Raw genomic sequence first — 12,391 nt, 5'->3', positions numbered from 1 at the left:
ACCACTCTCCTGATTTTGTAGTGATCACTTCTTTACAGTTTTTTATAGTTTTATCAGCCAAATGGCATGCTTACACATAGTCTTGCCTTTTAAAAAGATTTGATGGGTCTTCTAAAATTTTTTTTAACCTATAAGTTCCCCTCTGTTCCTTTCTTTTTGTCTAACTCATCTGTTGGCAAATTCAGATCATTCGAACTTTCTCCTTCTGTAATAATTTCTCAAGTTGATCTTTCATTTTCACGAATTCTGTTCTTGGCTGCATCAATTTTATCATTTATCCCATTAATTCTGTTGTTTATTTCAATATTATGCTTTTCATTCTAATTTTTTCACTTGAAGTATATGGTTTCTGGCTTTTGTTGGGGGTTGGAAGGAGGGGTAGTGAGATAAATGAGGGCAGATACCCCTAGGGTGGAAAGTTCCAGGCACAGAGGACTACAGTCTCACTCCTGAATCAATATCAGGGCTTTCCCTTAATCCTCCCAGGTAGAGTACTGAGGGTTTTTTTTTTTTCTTTTAAAGCTTTATTGATTGATTGATTGATTGATTGGTCTTAGTTGCAGCACGTGGGAGTGCGCAGGTTTTTCATTGCGGTTGGCGAGCTTCTCTCTAGTTGTGGCACAGGGGTTCCAGAGCACCCGGGCTCGGTAGTTGCGGTGCGTGGGCTTAATTGCCCTGCAGCGCGTGGACTCTTAGTTCCCCGACCAGGGATCGAACCAGCGTCCCCTGCATTCCAAGACAGACTCTCAACCACTGGACCACCAGGGAAGTCTCTACTGAGAGTTTTAGGAAGAGGCTTCCCTTAGACTATAATCCCCCATCCTCTCCCTGGAGGAGAGGGTGGAGAAGTGAATCCCTAGGTCTGATCAGTTCCATCTGTTGACACAGCATTTCACCCACACATGCCTCTTGCCCTGCATGGATTTTCCTCTTGAGCCTGAGGATCCCTGTGTCTAACTCACCTGATGAGGAGGCAAAGTATCAATTGTCTCAAGCAGGACCAGACTCCTTCCCCAGCCACCCTCTCCCGCCTGTACCCACAGTTCCAAACCACTTCCTGCCTCCCAGGGGCTCCTTGCTGCCTGTTGCGATCTGTTACCTCTCTGGCTCTCTGGGTGACATTGAGGAGAAAGCCAGGAGTCCTGAGCTACTTCTGCATGGAGCTACGAATGGAAAGCAGAATGGCCCATTTGAGAAGACAAATTCACAGTTGATTTGCGTTATCCTAGTTATTTTTGTTTCTTTGCTGTATCCTTGATATTCAAAAGGTGGCTTGTTTGCCAGCCATCTCAGCATCACGTGGGAGCTTGTTAGAAATGCAGCATCTCTGTGGCCACCCCAGACCTCCCAAATCAGAAGCTGCGTTTTAACAAGATCCCCAGGTGATTCATATGCTCATTAAAGTGTGAGAAACCAATTCTACAATAAATATACATTTATAATTAAGAAAATGATAGATTTTAAAAAAAATGGTAGACTTCCCCAATGACTTATTTATCCTATTTCTGGGCTGTCAGGCTAGAAGCTGGAGACTTCTCTGCATAGAATTGCACCTCCCTGTGCGACTGTTGGGCCTTAGGGTGAAGAGTTATCTTTCTCCCTACTATGGGGACAAAAACCTCTTAAACATTTACAGCAGCAATTCTCAAGCACCCAAAAGGGATGTGAAAGAGAAAAATTTAATCAGCATATTGATTAATGAGGAGATTATTATTACCATGGGATTATGGGGATGAAATGATAGCTAAAATCATAATGGCCTCTGGGGGGGATATAATAAAGCAGAAAGAGAAGTGGGTGAAATCAGGGTCAGTGACAGGGAAAGATAAAAAAAGGAAAACCACCACAGGAAATGACAAGACTATGACTAATAATGCCTTAGTCCCACCCATCCTGAATGCTTCTCCCAAAGGTTTGTGGGCACCTGCACCTGAGCTGGCACCCTGTCCACTCCTCCGGGTATCCCTGTGAGCCCAACAGGAGCCTGAGGAGTTACAGGAAAGTGTTGAGACATCTTTCTATTTCGGGGTGTACTTACTACTTCCTAGTATAGAGTGACGGATGGGCTTAGACAAGCCTGTGGCGCCCTACAAGCTAGCCTAGACTTGGCACTGACCGCTCTGAGTCTGGGCCAATTCCTCCCCTTGTGTAAGGAAACAGCAAGGAGGTGTCTTCCTTTTTCAGAGGACCTAGGCTGTGAGTCCTAGGCTGCTTTTGTTTTGTAATTTCTTCTTTTTTTTTTTATAAATTATTTATTTTTGGCCGCGTTGGGTCTTCATTGCTGTGCTCAGGCTTTCTCTAGTTGCGGTGAGTGGGGGCTACTCTTCGTTGTGGTGTGCAGGCTTCTCATTGCAGTGGCTTCTCTTGTTGCAGAGCACGGGCTCTAGGCATGCGGGCTTCAGTAGTTGTGGCACATGGGCTCAGTAGTTGTGGCTCACGGGCTCTAGAGGGCAGGCTCAGTAGTTGTGGCGCACGGGCTTAGTTGCTCTGCGGCATGTGGGATCTTCCCGGACCAGGGCTCGAACCTGTGTCCCCTGCACTGGCAGGCGGATTCTTAACCACTGCGCCACCAGGGAAGTCCCTGTTTTGTAATTTCATCCTTCCAATTGGCTCTTCTCAGGCACTGGCTCATGTCCACGCTCGTGCGTGCTCTCTCTCCCTCTCTCTGTCTCTGTCTCTCTCTCTCTCCCACCTCACCCCCCCTCTTTTCTCAGATCCAACCTCCAAACGTTGGAGCTTCTGAAAGTCTGGTCCTTGGAACTCTTCTCTCGGGGGGAGCAGCATCCATTTCTAAATAGCACCTCTTAGGCTAAAAACAACACATTTCCATTTCTAGCCTAGATGTCTCCACTGAATTTCAGAATGAGGTAAATGAAGAGTTCCCTTTTACACACATTGTTTGAGAGGCCTATGATTTTTCCTACTTGACTGTTCACTTAGATGTATCACCAGCCTCTCAAACTTAATGTGTGCAAAACTGAACCCTACTCACTGTCCTAAAGTGCTCCCCCTTCCGTCTCAGTTAGTGGCCCATATTCCAGTTTACCGAGCTTGGGCACAGTCTTTCACCGCTTCCCCTCCCACGGCCCACACCTAGTCTGTCCCCAGTCCTGCCACTTCCGTAGTAAGTCCTCTCCCCTATCTCCACTGCTGCCCACCTTGTCTGAGCCGCCTTCATCCCTGAAGGGGGATGACTGAACAACTGAACCTGTGTCTTCCATCTTGTCCTTCTACTCTTGCCTCCCTATCATCCATTATCCATTTAGCACAATCTTGTTAAAACAATAGAGATCGCTCAGCACCCCTGTTTAAAAGCTTACATGGAGGGCTTCCCTGGTGGCGCAGTGGTTAAGAATCCGCCTGCCAACGCAGGGAACGCGGGTTCGAGCCCTGGTCCGGGAAGATCCCACATGCCGCAGAGCAACTAAGCCCGTGCGCCACAACTACTGTGCCTGCGCTCTAGAGCCCATGCTCCGCAACAAGAGAAGCCACCGCACCACAACGAAGGGTAGCCCCCGCTCAACGCAACTAGAGAAAGCCTGCACACAGCAACGAAGACCCAACACAGCCAAAAAAAGAAAAAAAGCTTACAAAGATGTCTCATTATACTTAGAATAATAAAACTCCAGCTCCTTATCAATGCACAGAGGCAGTAGAATATTGAGGCTGGGTGAAGCTGTACCGCTGTGGTTTAAATCCTAGGTTTGCTGCCTACTATCTACAGAAATATATCTACAGAAATAGATGCCTCATCTCAATTCACACACACTCACCCCACGCCCTTACTCAGGATGCTCCTAGCTTCCTTTGCCTCAAATGGGAACTCCTTAAGCCACCTGGAATCCCCTCCCTGCTTTACGTGGCTCATTCCTTCTCAGATTTCAGATCTCAGCTTCAAGTGAGCTCCAGAGAGGAATTCCTTGACCATCCTTCCTAGAATAAGGCTCTCAAAACCTAGTTCTTTCCTTCAGAACATCCACACCATTTGTAAGTAGATATTTATGTTTGTTTATTTGCTTAATACCTGTCTCCATCATGAGACTGTAAACTCCACGAGCAGAGAGTTGTTGTTTATTTATTTATTTATTTAGGTCTTGTTTTGTGCTAGAAAAGTGCTTGGTATTTACTAGGCATTTAATACTTGTTGGGAAAGATTAATGAGTGAATGAATCAAGTTGGGGCAACTACCAGGGAAGCAACTCTTTACCCAGTGGTGCCCAAAACTACTGAATAAACCATGTTATGTACCCGCCTCCCCTGTCCCCCCTCCAAATGCATGTGGTTAGTACTGTTCTAACTAAAAGCAAATTCTTAATTCATTTGTTCATTCATGAATAGAATATGATCATTATGCATTTTCTCGGTCAGCTGGTATTAGTAGTACTCACGTCCACATGACGGTGGGGAACTGCGTTACATTTTGTGATATTATTACAAAGGGACTGGTGAGCGCAGCTGGAGCCCCTGTATACATTCCCCCCAAGGGAGTTGGTTGCACTTTAGGTTTTTACCGCGTGTCCAGCAGACGGCGCTGCGGAGATACAGCTGCCGCGGGCGCAGGCGCAGCCCCGAGGGAGGGGCGGGGCGAGAGTAGAATGACGCTCTAAATGACGACAGTGAGAAGCGTTAGCAAGGTCTCCGGAGGCTTTCTTAACTGCTGGGCGGCCAGTGTCGTGCAGTGGTTTCCGAGTCTGGCTGAGTATCACTGGTATCCGGAGAGATTTTGAAAAATACGGATTTCTGTATGGCCCTCCCAAAAGTTTGTAGTTCAGCAGGACCTGGGCGGACTCAGGACCCTCTTGAAGATGTTCCCGCTGATTTTGATGATCAAGAGATTTGGGACCCATTGGTGGGCATTCCCTGGGCCAACTCGGGGAGCCGAAGGGGTAAGGAGGAGACAAAGCCGGTTTCCACGCCCAACCCTGTTGCTTTTTAGCTGTGACCTTTCAGAGTACTCCACCCCCCTTGTAAAATGGAGTTAATAAAGATGGAGTAATAATGCATACCTTGTAAGGTTATTTTAAGGACAAAAGGATATCCAGGTGTAAAGAATGCTAATAATAAGTGTTCAAAGTAAGGTAGTCTCTGCTCTGAGTAAAAGGCAGAAGAGGCATTCTGGTACCTCTCCTGGGTCTTTCCATCGGTAGGAAGGAGGAGACCGTGCAATTTAATCATTTGGGAACTGACTGTAATATTTGGTTCTAGAACCTCCAGGCCACCTCTGTCTCTGCCTGTCTTTAGTTCATTCACTTTCCTCCAGGAGGCAGGCAAGAGCAACCTATGAGGCGATAAAGGACGATGTTTCTAGAAGTTAGAAGGGATCTTATGCAGCATTTAGTGAACCCCTATATTTCTCAGATGGGGAAACAGGTTCAGAGAGGTTGAGAGACTTAACCCAAGGTCACACAGCTGGTGAGCACAAAGCCAGGCAGCACTGAGTGCTCTCACCAGCATTCAGTGCTGCCTCTGGAAGGTTTCTGGTGAATCTTTTTGGGTCTTGCCCTTGTCCTCCAGAGAAGAGAAATCAGTGCTTCTTACATTTCTGTTTCAGGGATAATAACGTAGAGTCCTTATTACTGACTTATCCAACAGATCAGATTTGCAACAAAAGAGGAATGATAGTAATAGTGATAATAACAAATGCCATTGTTAAGTTGCCTGGCACCCTCCAAAAGCTTAGGCACATCATCTCATGTAATGCTCATCTTATCCTATTCATGCATTCATCAACGACTGATTAAGACTTCCAAGTGTTTCAGGCACTGGGGGTACCGCAATGAGCAAACAAGCTCCCTGCTCTCGTGCAGCCTGCATTCTGCTGAGAACTGAGAGAGACTGACAAAGACAATCACCCATCTAAGATGATTTCAGAGAGTGTTGAGAGCATTGAGAAAACAGAACACGTGATGTGATGGAAAGTGCCTGGGAACTGAAACTGAGCAGGACCCTGCGGGGGCCCTCCCCCATACAAAAGCCCCTCTGTGTCCCCCACCCCCCTTCATGTTTGTAGAAAAAGGCTTAAGTCTCCTAGGCCTTCTGGGAGTTCCAAAGAGCAGACTCAAGCAGTTACTAATTAGAGTGAATGCAGAAACAAAGGGAAAGCGGTCAAGAAATGATAGCTCAGGGATAAAACCAAGTCCTAGTTCCTCCTCAAAGGGTACGCATAACAATCTGATACAAATCTTTGAGTTGTTTTTCAGGGACTAAGGCCCCCATCCAGCTGGAGGAAGGTAACTACCTGCTGAGACCCCAGACTGGTCAGAACCAGTAGGTTCCAATTGAGATTCCTGGTCACCTCACCACCAACCAGAAGGAAGTCATGCACCCTCCAGCCCTCACCCCAAATTTTGCCTTTAAAAACTCTTCCTTGAAGCCATTGGGGAGTGCAGGTCTTTTAAGCCCAAGCCACCTGTTCTCCTTGCTTGGCCCTGCAATAAACCTTTCTCTGCTCCTGATTCCGACATTTTGGTTTATTTGGCCTCACTGTGTGTCAGGCACATGGAGTTGGGTTCAACAACAGAACCAAAGGCTTGTGAGTCCAGAAAAGCCTCTCCAAGGAGGTGACATTTGAGCAGAGCCCTGGACAATGAGAAAGAGCCTGCCACGCTAAGGTCTGGGAGGAGAGCTTGCCGGGCAGTGAACAAGGCAAGTCATCAGAAGCCCCATGAGTGGTTTGGTGTGTTCACTGAACTGGAAGGAGGCGGGTAAGCAGGAACAGAAGCCAACAACAGCTGGAGGGGAGACGCATCTGGAGAAGGCAGGGAGGGCAGCTCCGTGATTGTCCAGCCCCTGCCCCAGGACATACCCTTAAGCAGGTACTTACTTCCCTTCCCTGGGGAAAAAATGTCAGGGAGGCAGGGAGGACTTTGGGGGAGGGGTAACGGGAGGCTTTTGGAAAATAGTTGCATAACTTTAAGAGGTGAGTATTATTTAACTTATTTCACACGTGAGGCCCTGAGCCAGGGCAGGTTGAATGATGGCTTCTGTTTCCTTCCAAACCGTGCCTCTCATTTTCTCTCATCCATGCCTTTCGGTATACGAGAGAGGTTTACCCTCCTCTCAGCCCAATCCTGCCCCTCCCCAGCTGTCGCAGGGCCCCCCTCCTCTTTGAGCCTCTCGGAGCTCAGGGCTGAGCTCTCAAAGGGACTCTGGTAGTCGGCCTTGTTCTCAGGTCCCTGTTCCTATTGGAATTAAAACCCACTTCCTTTTGTGTACATGTCTATCGCTAGTCTATGCCGAGGCCCTTTCTCCTCTCTGTTTATTGAGTGACACTGTCTGTCTTCCAGGTTGTCTCTGGGCTCATGCTTCCCCCTTGAAGTCTTCCTGAGGGGCTGCTGGGGATGAGGGAAGGGCCTCCTCACCTTCCCAGCAGCCTATCTAGTGACAATAGCCAATTAGGATTGTATTTCACTCTGGATTTTACAAGTAAATGACTTCAGCTTTGGTTTCTAAAGGAAAGAAAGGCAGACACTTCCCTCTGGGACTTGGTTGAGTGGTCATGTCCCTCACATAGCTCCCTACCCTCAGCCTGGGAAAAGAATTCCCTCATCCAATCATACATTTACACAAGGCCTACTACATGCCAAGCCCGGGGACTAGAATTCAGTCTTTGAACTTCAGGGAGTCACAGCAGAATAATAATGTCAGGCACAGTCTATAATAATGTTCCCCTGTGTTCCCTCATTTGATGGTCATAATCACCCTTGGCAGGTGGGGTGGCTGTGGGTATGGTGGTCTCCTGTGTGTTGTCCAAGGTCACAGGAGGTTCCTGCAAGAACTGGGCCTAACCCAGGCCTCTCAACTCTGTTTTTATTCCCCTGGAATCTTAATCCTTTCGACTTTAGAATGGGTGAATTCAGGACATTGGGGGTTAGGTTTCAACATATGAATTTGGGGGAGATGAGCATTCCGTCTACACCACCATCTCCCATCACTCCATTTCTAGCCACACTGGCCCCCTCCCTGTTCCTCAAACAACCGCAGCACACTTGCCTCAGGACCTTTGCACTTCCTGTTGCCGGTGTCTCAAACTCTTAGGTGCCTTCTTCCCTTTGCCCTTATCCCAGATGTGTGTAGCTTGTGTTCTCATTTCCTTCAGTCTCCTCTCAGATGTGCCTTTGCCTGGCCATTCCATCTCACATGGCACCCCAGCACACACCCGCCATCATTCTCTCTCTCTCCACCCCGCTTTACTTTTCTTTGTGACATGTCTCACCTGACATTATTTCCTTGTATGTGCGTTTATTATCTGTCTCCTCCTAAGCATAGTTAAAGTCTGAGAGGGTAAGGATTTCGATTTTGCTCATTGCTCCACGCACTGTGCCTAGTATAGTACCTGGCGTATCAATAAAATATGGGTCAACAGAATGGAAGAACACACACAGCATCTGTCTGAAAGAAGGTATTTTTTGAAAATACAACCAAATGGATGCCTTAAAACCAGGCTGTCATCACAGGTTTTTTTTTTTTCCCATTCTACATATTTAAATTGGTTTAAATCAAGAATAAGATTTTATGGAAATGAAGTATTAAGGAAATGAGAGGTAGACAATTGGGTAATCTGCTCATCTGCCATTCAATTCCTTTTCTTGGTGCCTAGTGAATTTCCTGTAAATCATAAAAGCAGGTCATAAAGGAGATTAAGTATAATATTGCTGTGTGCATTAAGCTCCAGTTTCTATTTAGAAACCACAGAAAGTTATTGCTTCACAGCCAGATGGGCCTAGCCAGCACAAAAGGAAGTAGAAATTGGGTAAAATAAACATCCTATCTAGATAAAATCAGGGCATCTGACATCCAAATTGGTCACATTATTTAGGTAATTGCCAAATGTCTATTTCATGTTGTGACAACCAAAGACAATTGAGCTCGCAAAGGCTCATTTATTTAAACAGTGAAGGGATGGGATAGAATATCTGTACAAAATAGTGATGAATTGTAAACTTGGCCTTTTATTTAAAAAGGAAACAAGGGCCTGATGCTGTGGTAGAAACTGACTGCTGAGAACTCTTTGAGAGGTGACTGGTTTGTCACAGTTGGGGGTGAATATACGTATGGGTGCAAAAGGACTGTATGTGCTGTGGTCAGCTGAATAATGGACCCACAGATACCCAGGTCCTAATTCCCAGAACCTATGCTGTTAACTTATATGGCAAAAGAGACTTTGTAGATGGGATTATGTTAAGGATCTTGAGATGGGCAACTACCCTGGATTATCAGAATGGACCCTAAATGTAAATCACAAGGATCCTTGTTAAGAGGGAGGCAGAGGGAGATTAGACCACAGAAGAGAAGAAGGCGATGTGACGGTGGAAGCAAAGCTTGGAATGATGTGCTTTGAACATGGAGGAAGAGGCCACAAGCCAAGAAATAGAGGCCATCCCTAGAAGCTGAAGAAGGCAATGAAACAGATTCTCCTCTGAGAGCCCCCAGAAGGAACCAGCCCTGCTAACACCTTGATTTCAGCTTGCTGGAACTGACTGCAGACTTCTGACCTCCAGAACTGTCAGAGAATAAATTTGTGTTGTTTTAAGGCACAAAGTTTAAGACCACTTGTTACAGCGGCAATAGGAAATTTACACAAGTGCTTTCTGGGAATTCTTGGCTTCTGAGGAGTAGGAACTGGAGCATCTGAATCAGAAAGGAGCTTCCTAGATGTGACATGTGCACAGTGGCCGCTACATTAGCAACAAGCAGAACCTGAGGTTTTTAGGTGTGCAAGCCCTGGGGCAGAGAGGGAAGTGAAGCAAGGAAAGAGGCATAGACTCGCTCTGAGATGTTACCGCCTGGCCTCTGCTTTACAGTGAGCTGTGAAGAGACACAGCAGGTTGTTCAATGGCACATCAGGGTTGCAAAGAGGAACTATTCCTCAGAGGAAGGAGAGAAAATGTCTGACTGTCTTTTTTTTTTTTAAATAAATTTATTTATTTATTTTTAGCTGTGTTGGGTCTTCGTTTCTGTGCGAGGGCTTTCTCTAGTTGCGGCAAGCGGGGGCCACTCTTCATTGCGGTGCGCGGGCCTCTCACTATCGCGGCCTCTCTTGTTGCGGAGCACAGACTCCAGATATGCAGGCTCAGTAGCTGTGGCTCACGGGCCCAGTTGCTCCGCGGCATGTGGGATCTTCCCAGACCAGGGCTCGAACCCGTGTCCCCTGCATTGGCAGGCAGATTCTCAACCACTGCGCCACCAGGGAAGCCCAATGTCTGGCTGTCTTGCTTAGGTTTCTCATTCCCAATTGATCAAGGTTCATCCATGTCGGGGTGGAGGGTGGCCTTAATGCCCTGGAACTTGGAGTTGATTCCATCCAGCCCTCAGAGGCTGCCTAGGAAATCATATCCAAGCCTCAGACTCCGTTGCTTCTTTTACATCCGAAACTGAAGTTCAAGTTCACACTGTGGTTGGGTAAGGATCCAAGAGACTGAACAAAAGCTGGGAGCTTCTTGAGGCCCAGTCTCGGAACCCACACAGCGCCTTTCCAGCACATTCTAACGGTCCAAGCGGCCACAGGCCAGTCCAGACTCAGCGGGTGTGGAAATTGATTCCATCTCTTGACGGGAGAAGCTGTGGCGGACCTGGCTGGCAAGAGAGGAAGGAAGGATCGGGAGTTTTTTGCAAATAACTTACCACAGGCAGTTAGCAGAGGAAAGGAGTGCAGGGGGCCGGGCGGGAAGAGCGCGGAGCTTGGACGCTGGGAGGCAGAGGTACCGCGGGCTTGACCAGAGCTGGGAGCAGCTCAGCGGCCGTGGCGCGGCGGAAGATGGGCGGAAGCCGTGAGCCGCATCACGAAGGGCCCCGGGTGCCGAGCCCGGGCGTTAGGATTTTGTTCTGAAGGCAGCAAGGAAGCACGAAGGAGAGGGAGACCCGCAGGCTTTCCGTTCTGAAAGCTCTTGACTGGGACGCGGAGAGTAGCTCATCCAGGCAGGCCTAGGGGCCGGGGGCCAGCAGCACGGGAAGGAGATGACGGCGGCCTGATGGAGGGATGTGTGGAGGGGAACACAGTGGATGTGTGCGGGGCATGTGGAGGAAGGAGAGGCACCGGGACGTGACGGAGGCGATGGAGGTCTGGTCAACATAAAGGAACAGGAGTGAAGGCAAGATGCTGGACCGAGAAATGGGTACCACGGTCAGTAGTTAAGGAAAGGAGGTAAAGAGTAGGGTATTCAGACAAGGGAAAGAGCCCTACACTGGTCTGGAACGACTGAAAGATACCTTTCCTGTTCAGCTGAATACCAGGCTGAGCGTCAGAATTTCATTATCCTGTATCATGCAGGGAAGGGAATGGGAGTGGTTACTGCCACCCACCAGCGCTCAGAAACCACTATTTTATGTTCTTGATGCCCTTGAGCACAGTCCAAGTGTATTTGTGTGGTTCTAAAAGGCCTTTGAAGAAAAGGTGGGGTGGGGTTGGAGCAGGGGCCTTTGCTGTGGCTGTCACTTCCTGCTTTGTAAGACTTGCAAACAAACAGGAGTCTGATATATAGAAAACTCAGAATGTCACTTCATGTATGTTAAGTGAAAATTACAGACTAGATGTGAAACTTGTAATCACTGCCCAGAACATTTTCCCCCAAAGCAAAGCTATACAGGAAGTTAAGTGATCGTCAGGGTGCTTGGTAAATCCATCTCCTGAGCCTCGATTTCTCTGTCTAGAAAATGGGGGTAATAATTCCTACCTCCCATGGGTTGTTACAAGGATTAAACAAAATAATGTGTGTCACACACAGCACATAAACATGATTTTATAAACCTTGAGCCCAAAAGTCAATTGCTGAAATAAATTTTAAAACTGACTATATATAATTTTATAACTAATGACAACGTGAATAACCATATCCTATTAGTTAACTGAATTCTTGGCAATCAGACCTGTTTGGTTCAGAAGTCAGAAAGATTGGACCCTTACTACAATGGACCCCAAGTTTGTGTCCCCTCAAAATTCATATGTTGAAATCCTAACCTCAGTGTGATGGTGTTAGGAGGTGTTGCCTTTGGGAAGTGATCAGGTCATGAGGGTGGAGCCCTCATGAATGGGATGAGCGCCCCTATAAAAGGGACCCTACAGAGCTGTCTTGCCCTCTTTCTGCCATGTGGGGACACAGCGAGAAGACGGCAGTCTGTAACCCAGAAGATGGCTTCACCGGCACCCTCATCTCAGAGTTCCAGTCTCCAGAACTGAAAGAAATAAATGTTTATTGTTTATAAGCCCCCCAGTCGATGGTATTCTGTTAGGGCAGCCCAAACTGACTAAGACAGTTACCAAGGTTAATTGTGAAGTATCTAACGAAGGCCACACTTAAGATGCAGGGTGGTAAATGCTGTGTTGCACAAAGCTGTCCTGTATAATCCCCCTCAAGGCAACATTTTGCTTGGTGTTATGTTTGTATTTCTGGTA

The 12,391-nt window shown here is 47.3% G+C and overlaps 1 long non-coding RNA gene across 1 annotated transcript in view; it reads left to right on the top strand.

The window, feature by feature from the left end:
* Nucleotides 1-5,003, top strand: part of LOC309615719 — a 29,110-nt gene extending 24,107 nt beyond the window's left edge. The window contains exon 2 of the long non-coding RNA XR_014237015.1: nucleotides 3,879-5,003. This is a non-coding gene — a long non-coding RNA (uncharacterized lncRNA). The remainder of the gene's footprint in view (nucleotides 1-3,878) is intronic.
* The last annotated feature ends 7,388 nt before the right edge of the window (nucleotides 5,004-12,391 follow it).

This window comes from Balaenoptera borealis, assembly GCF_965194805.1.
Source record: "Balaenoptera borealis genome assembly, chromosome: 18".
NCBI lineage: Eukaryota > Metazoa > Chordata > Mammalia > Artiodactyla > Balaenopteridae > Balaenoptera > Balaenoptera borealis.
This window is presented reverse-complemented; position numbering and strand designations above follow the sequence as displayed.